Source organism: Aptenodytes patagonicus, chromosome 9 (genome assembly GCF_965638725.1).
Source record: "Aptenodytes patagonicus chromosome 9, bAptPat1.pri.cur, whole genome shotgun sequence".
Classification (NCBI taxonomy): Eukaryota; Metazoa; Chordata; class Aves; order Sphenisciformes; family Spheniscidae; genus Aptenodytes; species Aptenodytes patagonicus.
Genome location: NC_134957.1, coordinates 7635371 through 7656001, shown reverse-complemented (window position 1 = coordinate 7656001; position 20631 = coordinate 7635371). Strand labels below are relative to the sequence as shown.

Here is a 20631-nt window from a genome sequence, read left to right as displayed (position 1 = left end):
AGGATCTGGCTGACAGCTTGCAGGAGGCAGGCTGTGTAGCTGAGTGGAACGGGTTAGCACATGCCCCAAGCCCGGTTTGTCACGGAATCCCTGAAACTGGAGACCAGCTTGCCTTTCTATAATTTATGGCACTGCAGTGAACCACAATGTCCCTCCTTCCAAAATGGATGAGGGACAAGAATGCTCTTATTTAATTACTCAAGGGAAATATTGACACTTTTAATTCATTTTCATTTCCTTTCTTGTCAATACCTTTCCTTTCTTTACTATTGCTGTTGTGTGCATTCGCAAATCTGCCTTTCAGGACAGTCACTGCAGAGACTTATTCTTCTCCTAATATATGGGTTTTTTTCTTCCTTTTTCCTTACTGCCCTTGACAACAAACATCAGTCTGCTTCTTAAAATCCTATCTTTACAATAACCATTGAAAGTAATTACTCTGTAAAATCCCTCCATTGCTCAGGCACTCCTTCTCACTTACGAATCAGTGCTTTGTTTGACCAAACGCAGAAAAAGATCTCTCCGATAGAGTTATCTCTGTGACAGAGGATTTTCCCCCTCCTCATTCTCTCTGATGGCAGTACCAAAATTCAGAAGAGGAACCTGCTGAGAAACCTGGCTAATTCCCAGGCCTCCAGCTTTCAGCAGGTGTTGGAAGTGATGTGTTCCTTTCCACCTGAGCTGTCAGTGAACAGTAATCACATTAACTTCATTGCCAGACAATACCACTAGCTCTGCCTCCATCCTAGAGCTCACGGCAATGCATCTTCTTCAACTATTTTAGACGTCAACATAAGCCACAGCACTAACAATACTCCACTGTTGGGATCATGGAGTAGCCCTCACAGATTTTCTTAATTTTCTTAATAATAACGTAGTTATGAAATTAATTAAACTAATAAAACCTCTGTAAATCAACTAATATGATCTTTTTAAGGCAGGCAAATTGACATGCCCTGCTTACATCATCTTACATAAAATCTCCTGCTGGAAAAGAAAATAAAAAGAACTTTGCTCTCAAAGTACAATAACCTGCAGAAGTTCTCTGTAAATTAAGAGACCTTTGTTGCATTAAAAAAAGTAAAATTTAAAATGTGTTGCATCAAGTGGAATGTTAAAATTTGGATAAGAAAGGAGAATGATCTTGTGATGATATCCTTCCCTGCAGAGTTATCTGGTTAACTGAAAAATTATTAAATTTTTTATTTGCTTATGCTAAATATTTACTTTCTATTTAAGCATGCAGCTGTGTGACACTACACTAATTAGGCATCATGGAGAGTGTATTTCTTTGTTCACTAAATTGCAGTCATGATTACTTGAACGGATAGCACCCTGAGGAAAACACATCTCTTTTTTGCACTTATCCAGGCTAGATATTTCTGGATGTACACACATAAAGGGGATCATACATTAAAAAGCTGCTAACCACAGATCTGACCTTATCCGTAGATCCAATTTCTTCTTAGTCAAGTCTTAAAAATGGGTATGGCATCAGGTCTGTAAAGAAAAGAATTTTAATTGACATTGCTGTCTGGAAATACTAATAAAAATGCCGGTTTGAAAATGAATACGTGGTGATCCTTCAAAATTTTTCTAGCGGCTGCCATGGTAGTTACAGCTTTCTTTCCTGATTTATTTTCTTTACATGTTCAAATTAAAGTGCCAGCTTTGGTAAATAGTATTGTAAGTGTCAGCATGAAACAAAAATAGTGATATGCTGTCTCTGTTTCTCACTCACTACTGGGACATGATTTTTATTTTGTACTAAGCAAGCTAAATTCAGCACAGTTAAAAGTTGTGTAAATATAACTAACTGGATTTGTTGAAACCCAATGCCAGGTTTACAGAAACACTTTCGATTTGCAATACTCTGCTACAAATACTCCTATTTTCATTGAGCATGCGCTGGCAATAAAAAGCAAATTAGAGTTGGTAAGTGTCCAGACAGCTGGTAAAAAGATACTAAAAGATGAACAGAAGACTATTCATCTTTTACAGCGGGCAATGGTGAAGCAAAAGCCAGGCTAGTAGGAAAGAATTATATTGCCTTTCAGGAACTACAAATACTTACATTTCATTTTTGAATAATATTCCAGAACCAATGAATAACCACAAACCAGAAAGCCTTATACAAAGTGTAACACAACCATGAATGCAATGATATCTACATGCAACAGCAATACTGGCTTCAGCCTTAATTCTACAAGAACCACAATTCAGTTAAGCAAATGAAAATTCATGTAGGTGAATTCTCTTATTATATTCCATAATAACAGTGGGCTAAAATTCAATTTCTGTAGCTTTGGCTTTACTGGATAACAGAGGAAAAGATGGTGTATGTTACAATTACTTATAGGAATGGATACAGTTATATTTACATAAATGATGACACATTCTGCTGAATACAAGCAATATGTGAAATATGAACATGAAATTCCTTCATGTATTTTTTTTAGAGAGCCTGTAAGCTGTAAATTCTAAATTACATATGCAGATAACAGTTAAATAATATCCATTTAAGTAAACATGCTAACTGGACCAAGAAAAAGATATTTTGGGTTGAGGTAGCAACATCAAAGCATTTTGTTCAACATAGAACAAAACTTTTCACTTAATCTGGGTCTTATTTAACCATATCATACCTTTTCTTTTAATGTAGATCAATTTTAAGACTAAAGCACTGTCTTTAAGTGATTTCACGTGTGCCTGTGAAATATTCAAGTGACTTTTTAGCTTCCCTGAAATATTTTTTAATTTATTCCAAGAAATATTTATACCAAAATGCAAACAGTTCTTCTGGCCTTCATTAAACTCATGAACAGATAATTTATACTTCAGTACAATTCTACATATGCAAATAAAAATTATTTAAAGTTATTTGCACTTTATAAAAAGTTTTAACATGTTAAAGCAGAAATTTACTGTTATTGCATGTCTACCATTCCCTTGAACAAAGCTCTTCAAATCTTTGAGACGTGCTACTATAACACACAACTATACAATATTTTGAAAAGAAATTTTACTGTGAATAAAATTATGGTGGGAAAGCATAATTCAGATACGCTTGAGGTTTTTATACTATTTTCAATTAACACATGCAACTTCAGGAAAGAGGCGAAGTTTAAATTATTAAAAAGTTCTAAAACTGGGAAACTGTGGAAGAGTATAGTCAATTTTGATTAATATCATATGTATTCATATATTTTAAAATTAATTTATTCTGGGGAATCCTAAGTCATACATCTGAAGTTCCCATACCAACAGATTTGCGATTAATCATGTTTGCACAGTACTTATGTCAGTATCACATTCAGTACCTAATTAGCTTTAGTGCATTTTTTAACCTGCATTATGCTTGCAGGTCTCTGTGTTAACCTTAGTTTTTAACAGAAAAGATTTCGCTGCTTCTGACAGTGTGTCTTAAGATATAAAATACATCATTTAGAAAGACTTTTCTTAAAATCCAAAGGTTCTGAAGGTTTTAAAGTGAGTATGCCAATAGCCGTTCTCTGAGTCGAGAAGCATGACATTTAAACTCATACAGGATATATGGAACAATTACCAGGAAGAGAACTCACCTAGAGTAAATCTTTCAAATCAAGAATTATCTTTAATAAGAGTTGCCAAGATTGTAATAATATTAGTATTACTAAAGAAATAGGTATTGCAAGAAATGTTTTAAATGTCCACGGAACTATTTTCCTTGTAAATGTAGTATGTCCTAGTCTCACAAACCAGTTGTCAAAGCCATTTCAGGGATTAGCTACGATGCCATTAATTCATAAATACTTCAAAGGCAACACCTATCAGGACAAACCGCTCCTTCCGTCTTTGTCGTGCTGCATATTTTACTTTTCCTCCTCTAAATATCTAATCCACAGGCCCATTTAAGTAATAAGTACTTGTAAAGCACACTGCTATTTTAGCTCTGTATATTGGGCAAAAATTGCAGGATTTTCTGCATTCCCCTGTGAGCAACCAATTAATTTACCTACCAGTGCTCACTTAGTTGATGCATGAGCGCTGTTGGGCATAAATTGCGGGGATTTAGTAGCCAGAGGCTGCAGCCATGTCCATGTGGGTCAAGATCACGAAATGTCTGGGTGACCCACGCTGGGTCAGGGATAACCCCGAGGTGTTTGCTTCTTTTGGGTATGTATTTGCTAAGATGAAAGCAAAATTACAGTTTTTAACCTCCAATCACATGAAAGCGTAGTGCTGAAGTTGTGTTGAAATTTGGACCCTAAATGGTTGGGCATGATGAGATTGGCTCTGGTCTCTTTAGGGATATTAGGGACTAGGCAGACGGATAATCATGCAGGTAGAACATTAGATATGGGTAACGTCGACTTGGGCAGACTTAGATACTGTTTAAAAGACAGTATAAACCTGATTGGGCTGAATTCTGAATTTCTAACAATTCATTCATGAAATATTAAACATTCCAGCAGTGTTCCTTGATAACACCAATTTTCATCAAAATTCAAAGTATATTGGAACCGCAGTGAGTACAGAAAATATTATTTTTCTTTTACACGTGTTCTTTACTGACTAAGAATCTATGACTGCAATGTAGTTTTTAAAGGTATGCTGGCTTTTAAAAAAAAAAAAAATCAGTTTGATGTTTGTAAACTATTTCAAAATATATTAAATGTAAGTCTGGTCAAAAAGAAATGAATTTTGAAGAACAAAATTGCCATTGACAAATTACATGACATATGAATATGATGGAATAAACAGGTACCCTTGGTTATTTTGTCAACTTCAATCAAATGTTTTCTGCAATTTTTTGAATGAAATAAAGCAGCTAAGCGTAGTAGCAACATGCAACAAGTACATGACAGATCAGTGGGGCTGGTGCAGTGCCGTTCTGGTGCATGGCTGTATCTTCCATCTGTACTTCTACAGCACAATAAAGAGGATATAGCTGCCAATAATGCTGATTTCTTATACTTATTTTCTTTTAATCAATTCATACTGAAATATACTAAGAAATTTTTTTTTTCTCTTAGATTATTTGCCTTTTTACCAAAAATAAAATGCCTCTTTTTCTACAAGGAAAGTGATTAATTTCTGAGCTTTATAGATCTCATTCAATTATTATAATGCAGAAAAGATCTATGGAGTCACACTCTAGTGATTAAAAGGGTATTTTTGGATTTTTCCTTTAATAACTATACACATGTAAATTATTTTAATTAGAAAAGTAATAATTGTACATAAAATCTTTTAAATGTCCTGCTTCTATATCCTCCTGAGATTATTTCATAAGAATTATAGAGAAAATGAGAGAGAATTGGTGTGAGTGTAGTATGTAGGTCAAAACTAGAACATTTATGCCACTAAAAAAAAAAAATCAAAACTCCTCAGGTATCAGTGCAGAGACTTCAATCTCAGTTTAGACTATATGTAGCTTAATGGATCTAATTCAAAATCCGTGATTCCTGTTTTAATTCTGAACCAAAACCAAAATACATGTATAAGATCAAAATCCCTAGAATGTGATTAATTCAAGCCGCTTTTGAACTCTGACCCCAGTATGAAGTTCTCAGAGGCACCTACTCTACCCAGCTGTAAGGTTCATACGCACACGGGGCACATTTGTACCACTTCACAGCTTGGCGTTTCTGTGTATTATCAGGCTTGGCATATCACAGGTTGCTGCCTACTATCAAAGTAGAAATACTCAGAAAATCTCTGTTGTCAAGCTTCAATCCTGTGAAGCTGAGATTTGGAGGATGCTAATACCACTGACAATTGAGTGCATACATTTTAAAGCGGTCTGTTTTACATGGACCACAGAGACAGGAATGACATTCGCTGAGCTTTACTTTAATCAACTTTGTGACAGTAAGACACGTATCTGTTTAAGAACAAGGACCATAACCAAACACTTCAAAGCACCTCTTTTTTTTTTTTCTCTCTCTCTGAAAACTAATCCAACTTAAAATATGGCTTACAAACACAAACCTGATTTGTAACCTATCCAGATTAAAGGCGATCCTTTGTTCTTCTCTCAGAAAGTCTCATACGCCTGTGTATAATTACGAGAGGTACTACTCGTATAATCGTCTATATGAAAAAATACCCAACCTGTAATAAAGAGAAAAAATCCAACAGAAATGTAAATTGTGAATTTAGAGAACATAATCAAAATGCTGACCTGGGAATTATTTCAACTGTCTTGTTGATGATAATGTAACTTTGATAACCAAAACCATTTCTCTGTTATGATTTCCCAGAAAACAATCTTAGAGAGACATACAGACCTTCAGAACAATGTCTCTAGATTCTCTTACCGTTTAATACACTATAATTATATGAAGCAAGTCTATATAAATTTAAAGAAAATATGATGTTTCTTTGCAATGTAACAAACTAAACATTCCATTATAAAATCAAAGACTAAAGTCCACGATAGGTTCAATTTTTGATCAGTATTCAAAAGTAATAAATCTACTGAGATTGCAGCTACCCCTATTTCTGCTTCACTCATTCATGTTTGTATGTTATAATGGGATTTATAGGCCGTTAATATTACCAAACAGGAGACAGCACAAAGAAAATTTTTCTGCCTGTGTAAATGATGATTACGTTGCATTGTGACATCAAGTGGTGTCCTGAAATCCCACTAGAATAATCGAACTTTAAACTGCCAGATAAACGCTACTTCTGCATAGTTCCTGCTCATCGCTCCAGTGATATTTTCAGCTTTGTAAAGGAAAAGAGGCTTGCTTTTCTGATGTGTAACATATAATGCCTAAACCTTGCAACTGAAGTCCAGGAACCGTTCTTCTTCATCCAGAGGATTATGAAGGGCTGGCCTGAACTAGATTAATTTTATATATTTTTATTTACTTTGTTTAGGAGGCACGACTGTAAAGAAGTCAGTCAGTAAGTGCAAAAAAAAATAACAGCTTTAAGTGTATGAAAGCGTGCAAAAGTCTGAAGCCAAGAAATACTTTTCATGATGCACCTGGAACGAGTGCTCCCTAGGTAGGCTGTTTTAGGACGCGAAAGCCATAGCCTAGAGAAAGAAAGAGGAAGGTGGGAAGGTCTTCTGTCTGATGTTGAAGAATCTGTTTACAGTCATAAATTTTGTATGAGAGTTTATCAGATACCTTTAACACAGAAAGTGTTAGCGAAGCTCCAGTGGTGAGCGGAAAAGGTCAGAAGAGTAAGGAACAGAGGGGAAGAGAACCAGCTCAAACCACAAAATGGTGTAAGAACACCCAGACATACCGTACCCATCCTGTCATGTTTTCGGGAACACAACTGTCCTTTCTCGCCCAGGGTCTAATTTATCACTCTCATGTACACTTTGTAAAGCTGAATGCTGAATAAGATAAAATAGGGCAAGAAGGGACCAAAACAAATAGCTTAGTGTCACACACACCTGCAAATACAGCAACGTGGGAATTACAGCTCTTTTGAAAAATCCGTGGCCCTATATCTCACAAAGGACTTGAAAAACTGAAGGGAAGCCAGCAGAAGGACATGAGACAATTGCTCTACAGATCTGAGTCCCTTAGAGAAACTTGGTTCAGTCAGGAATCTTGACTAAAAAGCCCAAACCTGTCATGCCTGCCCAAGTCAATTAGATCTGATCGATGCCCTTTACCCTAAGCTGGCTCAACCTGTGGTTTCTTTAAAGATACAGACCATACTTTAATCACATCTGCCCCAGAATCAGAGTCCCCTCCCTGAGTTAAGAGAATTGTTCTATTAAATCCGTATCACTACATGTACACCTTCAGCTCCTTGATTATGGAGACCTGTTAGCTGATTTAAACGTTCCTAAAAGTGCATGTAGAATAAGTTGAAATAAGCTATGTGTGTCACTAATTAAAATCATTGCAACTTGAGTGGGCCTTAAGGGCAAAAATCTGTTCCTTTTAAAAGAAACACATATAAATACTCTGGGAACACTTAAGTATAATTATTATAGCCTTCAGGATTCTGGCCTAAAACTATCAGAGAGTGGCTGCACTCCTTATAGCAAAGTTTATTAGCATTGTTTATTTTTATTACCATGCAGTTATTACATGAATGCCTGGAAGTGACACTACCATTGAAGATCTGTTAATATATCCTATATAAACACTAAGATTACTTTTGTTCATCTAATTTCTCTCAGGTCAGTTTTAATGGCTGAAAAAATGACAGTTTAGGAAATTTTAATTCTCTGTCCACAGAATAGGCAATGCTGCGGATTGCATTTTTGTCAGCTCTTTTGGGCAGTTAGGAACTAGCCCAAAGTCATGTGTATTATGTGTGTGCAAAGGTCCGTAACACTTCACAAGACTGTAAAAAACTAAACAGAAAACAACTTGTACCCTTTTTGATTTTTCCATCATGATGCTTCTGGGACTGTTGTTTGCTCTCTCTTGTTAGAAGATTGGCAGGAACCTGAACCGAAGCCTAGAATGTAAAAAGCACATGGGAAATTCCCTAACTCATGCAATCACACCTTTGAACTAGCAAAGAATATAATCAACACGTATCCTGGTATTGGATACAGCACGCAAAAAAGACCTAACATGACAGTAATGAAGAATTACTGAGGCAAGAAACTTGAACTGCTGTGCGGTCTGCTTGTACTAGCAAACAATATTTTGTCACGCCGATGTAAGGGAATTTTGATAACATACCGATGATTCTGCTGTAACTAATAGATATTAAAAACAAGCAGCTACCACGCATTTTATGGCTATATGTATAAATGTATAATTTAATGGACTATTACTTTGTAGAGATTCAGTGACCCTAGGATAAGGATGTATGTAAGACTAGGCTGTTTTAGTAAGACTTCATGTTATTGGGAAGTCAGGTCTCGAAGGATGTTGAAGAAAATCAGAAGCTGTAGCAGAGGTTTCCAAAAGGTCCAACACAAAATGAGGAGAGCAGAGGCTTGAAGGTACAAGCACAGATTAATAGCAGAAGCCCCAACTGAATAAACACAAATCACAGATGATCAATTACTGATCGCTAAAGAAATGCAGCCCCGATAGCAGGGTAGCACCAGTTACAGAGCGTAAGTGGAACATGGACAGAGTTCTGAAACACCAGCAGCTGCTGGTGATTTACAGCACAGACAGAACCGTCTTTTGACTGTATGCAAGACTTCAATGAAATTAACTATTAATGTGCTTTACTTCAGAATAGGGTATGAAGGATTGATTGCTTTGATAGCCTGAAATACTACAAACTAAGTATTTATTATCACAAAAAGGAAATGTAACCCTTTGCTTGTGTTAGCGTGATACTCCACCCTTAAAGCTGGGAATTTACATGCAAGAATACCTCTATTTTCTTGTCATGTTTCAAAAAAATATGTTATAAAAGTGTTAAACCATTAGGGGAAAGGAATCATTACTCTGCTGACCTTTTGAATGTAGTTTACAGAACTGTGATCAAATCTTATTAGAATTATACAGCAGCAGAGGTACTTCAGCAGATGAAAAAATCAAGGTAACTGCATTCTTAAACTCCTTTGGTTTTGCTGTGCAAAGAGCTTTAACCATGACCGAGAGGAATTTTCTAGCTACCCTTTCATTAGCTTTAAGAGTTGTCATTCATGTGCAGGAACTCTTAAGGATTAATGTATATTTTTAAAGATAAGACATAGATGAAGTCTTTTTATCTTTAAAGACTAGAAAACTTTGGTTAATTTTTTTAATTTTTTTTATAAATTCTTTTTAAAGGCACGGAATTAAGAACACCTGCCCTAAAAATATGTGCTCTTATTTCAAACCAATGAACTGTTTTAAACATAGAGGAAGGGGTAAAAAAAAAAATCAGTCTAGATCTATTTGAATAAGAACCATCTACAAGCTTTCTGTACAGGTCATATTATTGCCTCGCACATTACGCTATTTCAGGGAAGACACTTCTCTTTCAGAACCTTTTCCAACTCTTACCAAAACCAGTCTGAGTATCTGCATTCACTTCAGTGAGAATCTGTAGAAATGCTAAGAACAGGAATTTCTGAACTGCTTTCGCTGGATATTATTTTCCTGCATTTCTGAGGCAATGATTTTCTTTCAAAGTGTGCTATCCTTACCGTGTTCATTCCCAGATAATAACGTCACACTGAGGTGTTGTACTTCCAGCCCTATCTTGGGAGAGAAGGAATGCCACTTTAAAGGAGAGGGGAAGGAGTGGAAGTCAAACTCTCTTCCTGTACAGTAAAATATGAAGAGGCCCAACTCAGCAGAGACTGCCCGAAACAGACTTCTGCCTCGGAGCAGCTTGAGAATCATGAAGGCTTACCTTTTCTTCTGTTCTCTGCCATTAACTTTCATCTCTGGTTTTACTGAACCACAAGGAGATTGGTAAAGCACTAGGAGTGGTGGAACCTGACCCCTGGAGATTTTCAGTGTTCAGCTCGTCAAGACCTGATCCTTCTTCAGGTAGGAGGCTGGATCAGATAATCTTCAGCAGTCCCCTAATGGCGGGGCAGGCAAGAAGGTGGATAAAGACTCTACAGTTATCATTCCTGTGCATTCACACAAGAAGGAATTAATTAATTTGTGGTAAAAGACATTATGTGAAAATTCTAAGTAAACTAAACCCAAGTATTAATTATCTAGAAAATCTGAAGAGGCCTAAGTGTGCCTTGTGGTACTGCCATGCAATCACTCTATAAGTACATCCAGGCACTAGTGATTTTACATCCAATTTGGACTTTTTTTCTCCCAAAATGGAGACAAAATCTGTGCCTTTTTTCAGTTTTATCAGAATATATTAAATATTCGTTCTCTTGATTTACTTGACCAGCTGCAATTAAGGACAGACATGTACACTGACTTTTAAATGAAATTTAAAGCTGGTTGAAAAAACCCTGCATTTCTGAACCTACATTTAAAGAAAAAAGTTGAAATTGATTTTTTTTTCTCAAATTAGGTACTCCCAGGTGACCATACATGATCTCCTCTGTTCTCTCAATGATTTCTATGGTGAGTTTGAAAAGAATTTAAACTTTTCTATGTGTTTTTACTCTTCCTTCATTTTTATATCTTGTCTATTTAACTAGCTTCAGGGTAAACGTCTATAGGAAAAGGCACAAAAAATCCCATTCTGAAATGATCTTTTAAGTTCCGTTCTAAATTAATGAAATAATTAAAAATCAATAATAAAGTAGATGATAATCAGAGAAGAGCTGGCTTTATAGTGGACTGGGGTCTGTACAGACATCCCATGTGAGTGGAGAACATTAATGGCCACAGGCAGTGCTATCTGGGATACTAATGACTTAAAATAATACTACAGATTCGAGCAGAGCTTCATACACTTGCATGTTCTGCAAAAAGGATTAAACTGGACTCCATTTGGACCAAGAAAGCAAAGGTATGCGTGTTAAATATCTACATGCATAAGATGGAAGTTGTATTTCCATCTTGTTTTTTTTCCTTTGCGGGTATGTGCATGCAGTCCCCAGTTTCTTCCAGTAGAACGAAGACGTTCTCCTGCACCACAGGGCTCGGTCTCAACCTTACCTTAAGGATCTGGCCCGCTGAATGTGGGTGTCCCATGCCTGTTGTATTTTGTTCTGACAGATTACCAGGATGGCATCTGCCACCTTTCTGCTGATCTTTCTTTGCTAATAAATTTTATTTTCCTTACAAACCTTTGAAGAATACTCTTTATTTTACTTTAGTGGTATAAAATAGATGCCTGATGTGAAATTTTCTGTAATGAACATTTGCTTGCTTTGGACATCTGCCTGTTTACATACGATCTTTAAATCCACAGCGTATCATTACTGCACGCTCCCTTGTATTACAGGCATCTCATATTTAATCTGTATGTTCTTTAAATGCAAAGCATGTTATATTTAGTGTTCAAACTGCAGCATTAGTAAACTGAGCCCTCATTTATATGTGCATGTGGGTGAATTGGGTGTCTCACAAAGGATTCAAACAGATGCTTTAGCTTTAATGATATTTTTAATCATCTCACTTATGCCCCAAGGATATTTTCTTATGCTTTATTCTCCTGTCATGATTTCTACTCATTACAGGCAAGTGTTATTTTAAATCTACTTTTTATATTTGAACTTACTTCAGCGTCAGCTCTTAAACAACTTCATTTTTTTAAAAACCACGCACTTTCCTTGTACTGTCTAATTATAGATACTGTCTTCAAAGGCATAGGCAGTGTATACAAAAACAATCACACAATTCAGTGGTGACTTCTGATCTTTAGTGGTGACATTAGTGGTGATTATTATATGCTTTCCTAAAAGTTAAAGTCAGGAAATTTCTTAACTCCAAACTCCCTTTCTACTGCCTATTTTTTCCCCCTGAAACCTGAAGCCTTATAATCCTGTCTATTAAACAGGCACTTGCTTAAAAATCGGATTAAAATTCAGATTTTATAAAACAGAAATAAAAATATCAGTATCTTTGCAGCAAGTAAGTATGGTTTCAAGTGTTTGCCCTTTTATTTCACACAAGTCAGATTCCCGAAAAATCATTTGCTCTCTTATGTGTATATGTGTGTGTATATGTATGTGTATCTCCTTGCTATCAAGGAGACCCTTCTCGGTCTTTTTTCTTCGAAAGGAAACAAAGAGAGGAAAATGCTCAAATTCATGGTGGAAAGTCTGATCCCAGAAAAACATCAGGGAATGTCAGAATTCCTTCCCTGTGAAAGCCATCTAACATTCGTGAAAGTAATGACTTAGTGACTATTTGGGAGAGAACAAGATGAGGGAAAAATAGGGGAGGGAGAAACCTGTAAGTGGGAAAAGGAACCATATGCAAGGTAAGTAATTTGCCTTGGTCTGCATGTTAATTCATGGAAAAGCCAGACAGCTATCTGTTAGAAAAAAGGAAATGTAAAGCCACAGCAGGATTTAGTTTCTTTCATAGGAACATAAACAGAAAAAAACTACAAGGATTTTTCAGAATGCTGAGAGTTGCCTGGGTAAATATCACAGCAATATCTGTTCAGCAACTTCACTTCTAAAATCTGTTCAAAATTGCACTGGAAATTATGGGCCTAATCATTGGCCAAACTCACATATAAGTCAAACTGTAATTAAAATCTTGTTCCATTATTTTGTACGGACACTAGTTCAGAGTAAGCAGAAAGCCAAGATTTCTGATTAAAAACTTTGTTTAAATTTTAATTAAAAAAAAAACAAAACTCTGGCAGAAATAGCTGCCAGAATAAATTAGGGAAGCAAAAATTGACAGTTTCATTATCTAAAATAATTACCAGTAGGTATTGATTATCCAGAACTAATCACAAAAAAACTGAAAAAAAAAAATATTCCTACTAATTTGCAATCTGAAATTAATCATCCATAGCCATTTGTATTTGCTTTCTATGAACATCTGACAGATTAAGTTTGTTAGAATTAATGAATAGAGAGCATGCTTTCTAAATCATATTTTCAGTCATTGTATTTGAAAGTCAAGTGTTTGTATCCCTTCAATAAACATACCAATGGCATGGGACAAAATTATAACTGATTAATTAATCTGAAATAGAAAAATACTAGCTTTGAAGAGTTCTAGAAAACTATTCTCAGTATATGCATGGACACTTGAAAAATAGCGTTATGACCAAAACAAAAATTCCTTATAAGTATTCTGTCAAAATAAATACAGAGTCCATTAAAAATAGTTATTTACTCATGGGTTTTCCAGTCACAGAATAGTCTAAGCAGGTGTAAAATTTTCATCTGGCAACCGGTGTTCTTGCCCACACAGATGGCTTTCATATTGCATTTTTAGCTTCTGTTAGAAGCTGATTAAAAAAATGTATTGGAATTAAAAAGGGAAAAATTGTTTTCCCTCTATTTTCTCAAAACCTTTTCCAGTTCTTTACTTTCACAAAGGTTTTGGCTGTTCTTATCAAGAACAATTCTCATTTATCTTATGTCTTTTCTTAAACCTTAATAATGCTTTTGTATAAGAGAGATTTTTGGTGTGGCTTAAAAGTCAATATTTACCACTTCTATATTTCCTACTTTTACAGTCATAATTTGCCAAGATGAAGACTATGCACATGCAGATTTATGTTAAATAAAAACAAACATTTTAGCTGGCAACAGACTATGTTCCAACCAAATACACTTAATTTGCATCTACAGAGAATTTAATTTTATTTAGTAAAGATTAGACTGCAATCTGTCTAAATCTTGATTTTGGATCTAACACAAATACTTTATCTCAGAAACCTGGCAAATCCAGCATTCTGATTCTCCTTTTTTAGGAAAGGGAAAAACTGAAGAGTCTGCTAGCCATATATGCCTTTGGAAGAGGCCTTGGGAACGACTCACATGAAATCTGTCTACTTCGGACACACAAACACGTGCTCACACATAGACATCTGCACATGCACACATCAGTCCTGTTTCCTATAAACTCTGATGCTTTGAAACCCTCTTGCAGGTATTTTATAAATTTCCAGTTGCATACTGGCTTTAAAATCTTCATTTATGAAGTTGATTTATTTTAATTAAGAATATAATTGATCTGGAGTGTTTGCTGAAATGACAACCTTTTCTTCAGCCTTTTGTTTAAAATAGTCGATTTGCCATAAGCTATTTCAGAGAGGCTTTGAAAGGCTAGGCTCCGAAATCTGACCAGGAGACATTAGTACACTGGCAAACGGCTGCACGGTTCTTGCTTTGGCTGTTGTTTGTCTCTGCGAGGAGGAATGCTGTGGTCCTCTACCCGTGAGCAATTTTGCTTCAAGGCACATTAAGGAAAGGTGAAGAAAGCGTTGCAGAAGTCTGCAAGGCAGAGTGAGTCGAGATCAACTCACAGAAAAGATGGCTATAATGAAGCTGTGTGAATGATCTTCGTTTTCCTACTCAGCCACTGTTTGATGTTACCAGCTATCGTTTTCTCAGTGAGGTGCCTCTGGAATCTGATCTTTGTTTTCAAGAAGAACCAGACAATAAAGATAAATGAAAGTGTCTCACACATTTATGCAATAAGATAAATATCATTTTCATTTTCACTAGTAACGTCTCATTTTACTATTTTGCCTCTCACTGAAGGGAAAGACTAGTGCACTAATATTTTCCTTACTGCTTGGGGATTTAATATCATATTGAATAAAATATTTTTCTCATATTGAGGATTTCTGCATCAGAAATGCTACTGAGTTAATAATTAGAGTACTTAAAGAAAGGATAATCCTGTATTTTCTATTTTAACCATCTATGAAGACTTACAAGAAGGTGTTACATTTACTGAGTATTTTATGATTTATACTGATACGTATTTTTTCCCCTCACAGCTGAATGCAATGAATGGATGAACATCTTGATTTCAGATTTTATTTGAAAATGACTCTAAGCACCCTAAAGCTTATTCAGCTAAATTAATCTTTCCATATAATGGAAAATTTTTCATTATTCATGAAAACCCTAAAGAGCAACATTCCATAATTCTTCCAGTAGAAGTTTCTGTTCTTCTTAAATTAGAGGCAACTATACTCAGCAAGACGGTGAATTTCCAACATGCACAACATACTAAACATTTTAGTGTTCTTTAGCAGGAAATAATTACCCATATGTGTCACTCTAAATTGCACTTAAATTTCAGGGGGGCTTGGCCTACATCCTGCAAGGACAAGCCATACTATTATAAATACATTGTGCAAAAACTTGCCACTCCATAAGATTTTATGATTTAGGCTCTATACTTCTAATATCTCAAAATTCTAATTAGCTACTTGGATAACTGAATTCTAAAGAATAAAATTTGCCATCTGCTAGAACTGGAAGCTGAATTAGAAAAGCTAAAAAAATGTGCATTCTCTAATAATTCTGTGTCATGAAAATTCTACCAGGAATATCTTTTATCTTCCTTTATACTCACTTTTCCCAGTGTGGTAGCCCATTATGTACATGAGTAAGCATCACAGCATTTGTTAAAATATCATTAAAATTTATATTATTTATTCCATTCTAAAGGGGTAACAGTATCCCCGTGGAGCACTATGAGTTGTTTATTATTATAATGCCATATATTTGCAGATATGCAACAAGGAAAACTGTTAAAAGGAGAAGGATTAAAGAAGTAATTATCATAACATTTTAGAGGTTACTCTTGAAGCTATAGATTTTCTATGACCACGACTCCACATTGTGCTTAAATTCCTCTGAACTGGGGAGATCTTCTACAGGCAATGATCTACTTCTTTGGAAAAAAAAAAAGAAAGGTCTCTCTCTCCCCAAAAAACACCCCCAAACACACCCCCTGTTCAAAACAAACCCTATGGGCAAGAACGGACAATAACCTCTCAGAAAACTCTACATAAAGGGTTCGGTTTTCACTGTATTAAGAAATATCAGTCTTTTTTGACTTAACTCAGAATCAGCTTGAGTTTTTATCATAAGACAGGTATTTCCCTGTCAATTACAAATCTAAGCTACCTCACATAACAAGTAGACTGGAAGAGTACTGTTACATTGCCCAGAATCATCATGACTTTTTTTTTCTTTTATGCAGGCACATAATGCTAAAATTAAACATATTGCATAATCCCAGATAATTGGACTGTAATCTCATTTCAGTTCTTATTTCTAGAGAAAGGAGGAATATTAGTTATGGCATTTAGCCTATGCTCATTGCAATCCAAATGCTGAGTACACACAAAGTGCAACCCCCATTCTTTTTATCTCATTAACATATGAAATACTATATGTATAAACCGTATCAGTCATGGTAAGAAATAAAGATAATTCTTAAACCAGAAATGATCTTATTCTAAATTATTATTCTTCATAGTGATTAGTTGATTTTTTGACAGTCAATTTAAAGCTGTTCCATCAGAAAATTCTCATCAGCTATGTGTTCCAAACAATACTAACAGTTAAGATTACTGTTATGAAACCTTTTTATAACTTAGTACTTACCCAGGAAGGCTTCACATGAAGTAGTAGATGTTTATTAGATTCACATTTCTTTAAAAATGAGAGTTGGAAATCCCGCCCTTTTTCATACTATTTACGCGATGTACATTCACAGCAAGACTGTTAATTAATGATCTTTGTGATCTCAGATTAAACATACTATAAATGTACAAAGTATTACACAACACAAAAAGAGAAGAGTGATTAAAAGGGGTAGAAGAAAAATATTCTTATGTTTTCCAACAATGTGGAAGAGAAAAATAATGATTAGGAAGCTTGTTTCTATCATATAGAGATGAAAGAAGTGCAAAAGAAAACATCTTCCAGATGCTATTGGGTTACGTGTTGCTATGCACTAAAAGCAAAGAAGAGAGAATACAAGCAGAAATACTAAGGCCTGAAAGATACACTTTGTGTCCATTTTCCTTTTAAAGAATGAATAGTAAAGAATTCACAGATAAAATATATACTTTATTAACTATCATTTTATGCAAAAAAATCTTTAAGGAAATAATCTGTTTCTGTCAAATAACATCTGACAATACTCAGTTACAGATTACATTTTGCATGCATTGTTGGGATTATTCTGCCACATATAGCATACTCACAGTTTTGGAACCCAAACCAAACGGTTACTATAAGGAATTACCAACTGCCACAAAGCAATACTCACAGGTATGGAAACAGGAATATTGATAACTTCTGTTTGAAAACTAGAAGATTTTCTTATATTCCTTTAAAAATACTTTTTCTAAAAAAAAAGGCTCACTAAATTTTGGTGACATTTACATTCAGAATTTCTGAAAACAGGCAATGCCAAACTTTTATAACAGATTTTATTTTTGTTATAAATCAGGATATTGGGAAAGCACTCTTAGAAACTATGCTTTACTGTACAGTAAAAATTCATATTAAGTGTATATTGCTGATTTGTACACAAACTGGAATTTGCTAGTCTGGCTAATTTTTGTAGTTAGTAAAGTTTCAGATTGATGATTTTGCCTTTGTGTATGATTGTTTGTTTGTTTGTTCAATTCTGAGATCTCCATTCACACTTTATATGAGATTAGCAACAAAAATCAGTAATTACATTGGCACTTGGATCTGGAGAGTATAGGTTAAAAATCTAAGATCAGACAAATATGTTTACCTCATCGCAAACCAAGGCACGATCTGAACCATGATCTGCAGTTCAGTATCTGGTTTGTTTGTTTTTTTTTTTTAATTTTGATCCTAAGTATACTGAAGGGAAAATACTTTCCAAATTACTTAAAAACCATACGACAGAGTATGTCAAAGTTTAAGTAATTGATATAAAATCACAGAATATTCTCACTTTAAAGTGACAAGATCCCTACAGTATATTTTAGGATAGAGAAAGGAATCTGGAACATCTGCAGTCCCTTGTGTTATAACTATTGTTACAATCTACATCTGCTGTCTGCAGAAGATAAATAGGATGTCTTAAGTAACATTTAACCACCAAATTAATATAACTGTTAGAGAATGAAGATCAAATTATTGACAACAATTAGCTTATTATATTTTAGTAAGTCAAAAAGCAACAACTAACATTTATGTTTCTACTAAAGGAATTATATGGCTTTTTCCAAAGCAAAAAAATTGTAGAAAAATTTTTGGTTTTTTTTTAATATAAAGTAACATTTAATCCCCCACTTACTTAGCAATAAAGCTAAAAAGCAAAGCAAAAAAATTGTAGAAAAGTTTGTTTTTTTTAATATAAAGTAACATTTCATCCCCCACTTAGCAATAACATTTTGAATATCATTGCATTCTTTCAAGTTTATACTAATCTCTCAAAATGAAGCAACTGGTTTCTTTTATGCTTCTATTAAAAGTCTACAAGAACAAAGTCTAGTGGAAAATATTTAAAGTGTTAAAAATAAATATAAGGTCCTCTCATGTTTCTGTGTATTGTTATGTTTACATTCACTACCAGCTTCCCAGTTATTATACATAACCAAAAAGTTTCTTCTTTTGAGTTAAATCCCAAAGTGGTACCTTCTAGTCTTCTACAAAGCACCATTCCTACTCTTTCAGGAAAAAACCCAGTTCAAAGTCTAAGTCCAAGTCAAAGCATTTCCAAAACTTCTTTATAACTAGCAGAATGATTGTGAAAGGAGGAAGTTAGGGGCTACTGTAATTCCCACATTAGTGTTTGCAGTGTAGAGCACAAGCTACAGAAGAATCAAAACGCACTTGAGATGCCCTGCTCCTTCACACTGACCTACCCTCAACCCTCTCTACTTTGCAGGGTGACACAGTGCACTCCTATCAACAGTTCAGAACAACATAACCAAAAATTTTTCATGAGTTGCTTACATTGTCTATTTTCCTAGTCTCCAGTGTCTAAGCAGACTTAAGTCACACCATGAGGTTCTTGCATTTGTTTTCTGACCTGCTTAAGCTTACAACTTGCATGCTTACCTGAAGATTCTTCTGAAATAACTCTGTCCTTTGAAAGGCCAGTGGGATGAAGAGATTGAGCATATGAAGAAAAAATTTTCAGAAGTTGCAGGAGTAAACACGTGAAAACGAAGAGAGCTGTCAGATGTTTGGGATTCGTAATCCCAGACAGAGGCAGACTTGCAGCCTGACAGAGGGGGCCTAACGCAAGGGCCGTTCCTGAAACACAGAAGGTAACATGAGGATTTTGACAGAAAGCTGTGCTAATACATGAGTATTTGTGAGGTGGGTAGAGCTGAAATGGATAGCTGTTGTGGTCCCAAAGAAATTAAAGTGGCACTAATTGTACTAAGAGACTTCGGAGTAAGAATTGCTGAGTTACTGCCAAGGAAGACAAGTGTAATAAATGTATTTTCAGTTTAGCACATTGTTTGATGCTACTATCTCTTTGCTATATAAATAAGTACAGATAAATTTGTTTAGACTTTGATTAAGAGATCTCTAGAAGTGCATATCTACCTATTAAATGTCAGAGGAAAAGCTCCTAATAACCTGCTCTGATTTTAAAAATGTAGAGCTTGAAGGAGCTTTTGTATGTCAGTGAGAAGAGTCCTGAATCTATGGAAACACTTCAAAAATCTATCATAGCCTTTGTTTATGCCAGTTCAGTTTTCTGCCCCCTGCTACTGCCATTAGAAAGGAATTAATTTGATAATGCTTTTATTCAATTTTTAGTCCGAAAACTGATAAAATCACAAATGGAGGGAAGTGCAATTATCACAAGTGACATCCAAACATATTGCAGGTCTTGTATGTTAAGGCAAAGAAAAAGTGAGTCTCAGGAGTTTAAATGAGTCAACACAAAGTGAAAGCAGAATGACAGAGACTGCACAAACATGTAAGAGTACAATAAATAAGAAGACTAATATGCAGAAAATTTCCTAATAGCAGTGTGTTGATGGAAGTAGAGAGATGTTAAATTGCAGGCATTTTTTGCCACAATTTTAGAAATTTTACTAAAAGTATAAGTGTAAAATCTGCCATCGTATATTCATGTTTGGGAACCAAATGTACCTTAGCATAGCTAATGCAGGTACCGTGGATCAGAAAGGGCAGGACCTGAAAGCGTAACTGACATTTAAGCATTAAACAACCGATTATATAAAGACTATATAACGTATAGCGCAGCATACCACAACTAGCCCTTTTTCTTTTCAGCATAACTTTTGTAGATATTATGTATGAAAAAAAGTCAAATGAAAAATATTTGTAACACAGAAAGTAAAACCAAAGATTTGGATACAGAAACACAACATCTT

General features: G+C 35.0%; 1 long non-coding RNA gene across 1 annotated transcript; it reads right to left on the bottom strand.

The window, feature by feature from the left end:
• Positions 1–1446: 1446 nt before the first annotated feature.
• Positions 1447–19433, bottom strand: LOC143164715 (uncharacterized). Its single transcript, XR_012996116.1, has 3 exons — positions 19334–19433; positions 5974–6096; positions 1447–1500 (listed from the first exon to the last, which is right to left on the bottom strand). It is a non-coding gene; the product is annotated as an uncharacterized LOC143164715 (long non-coding RNA).
• Positions 19434–20631: the final 1198 nt, after the last annotated feature.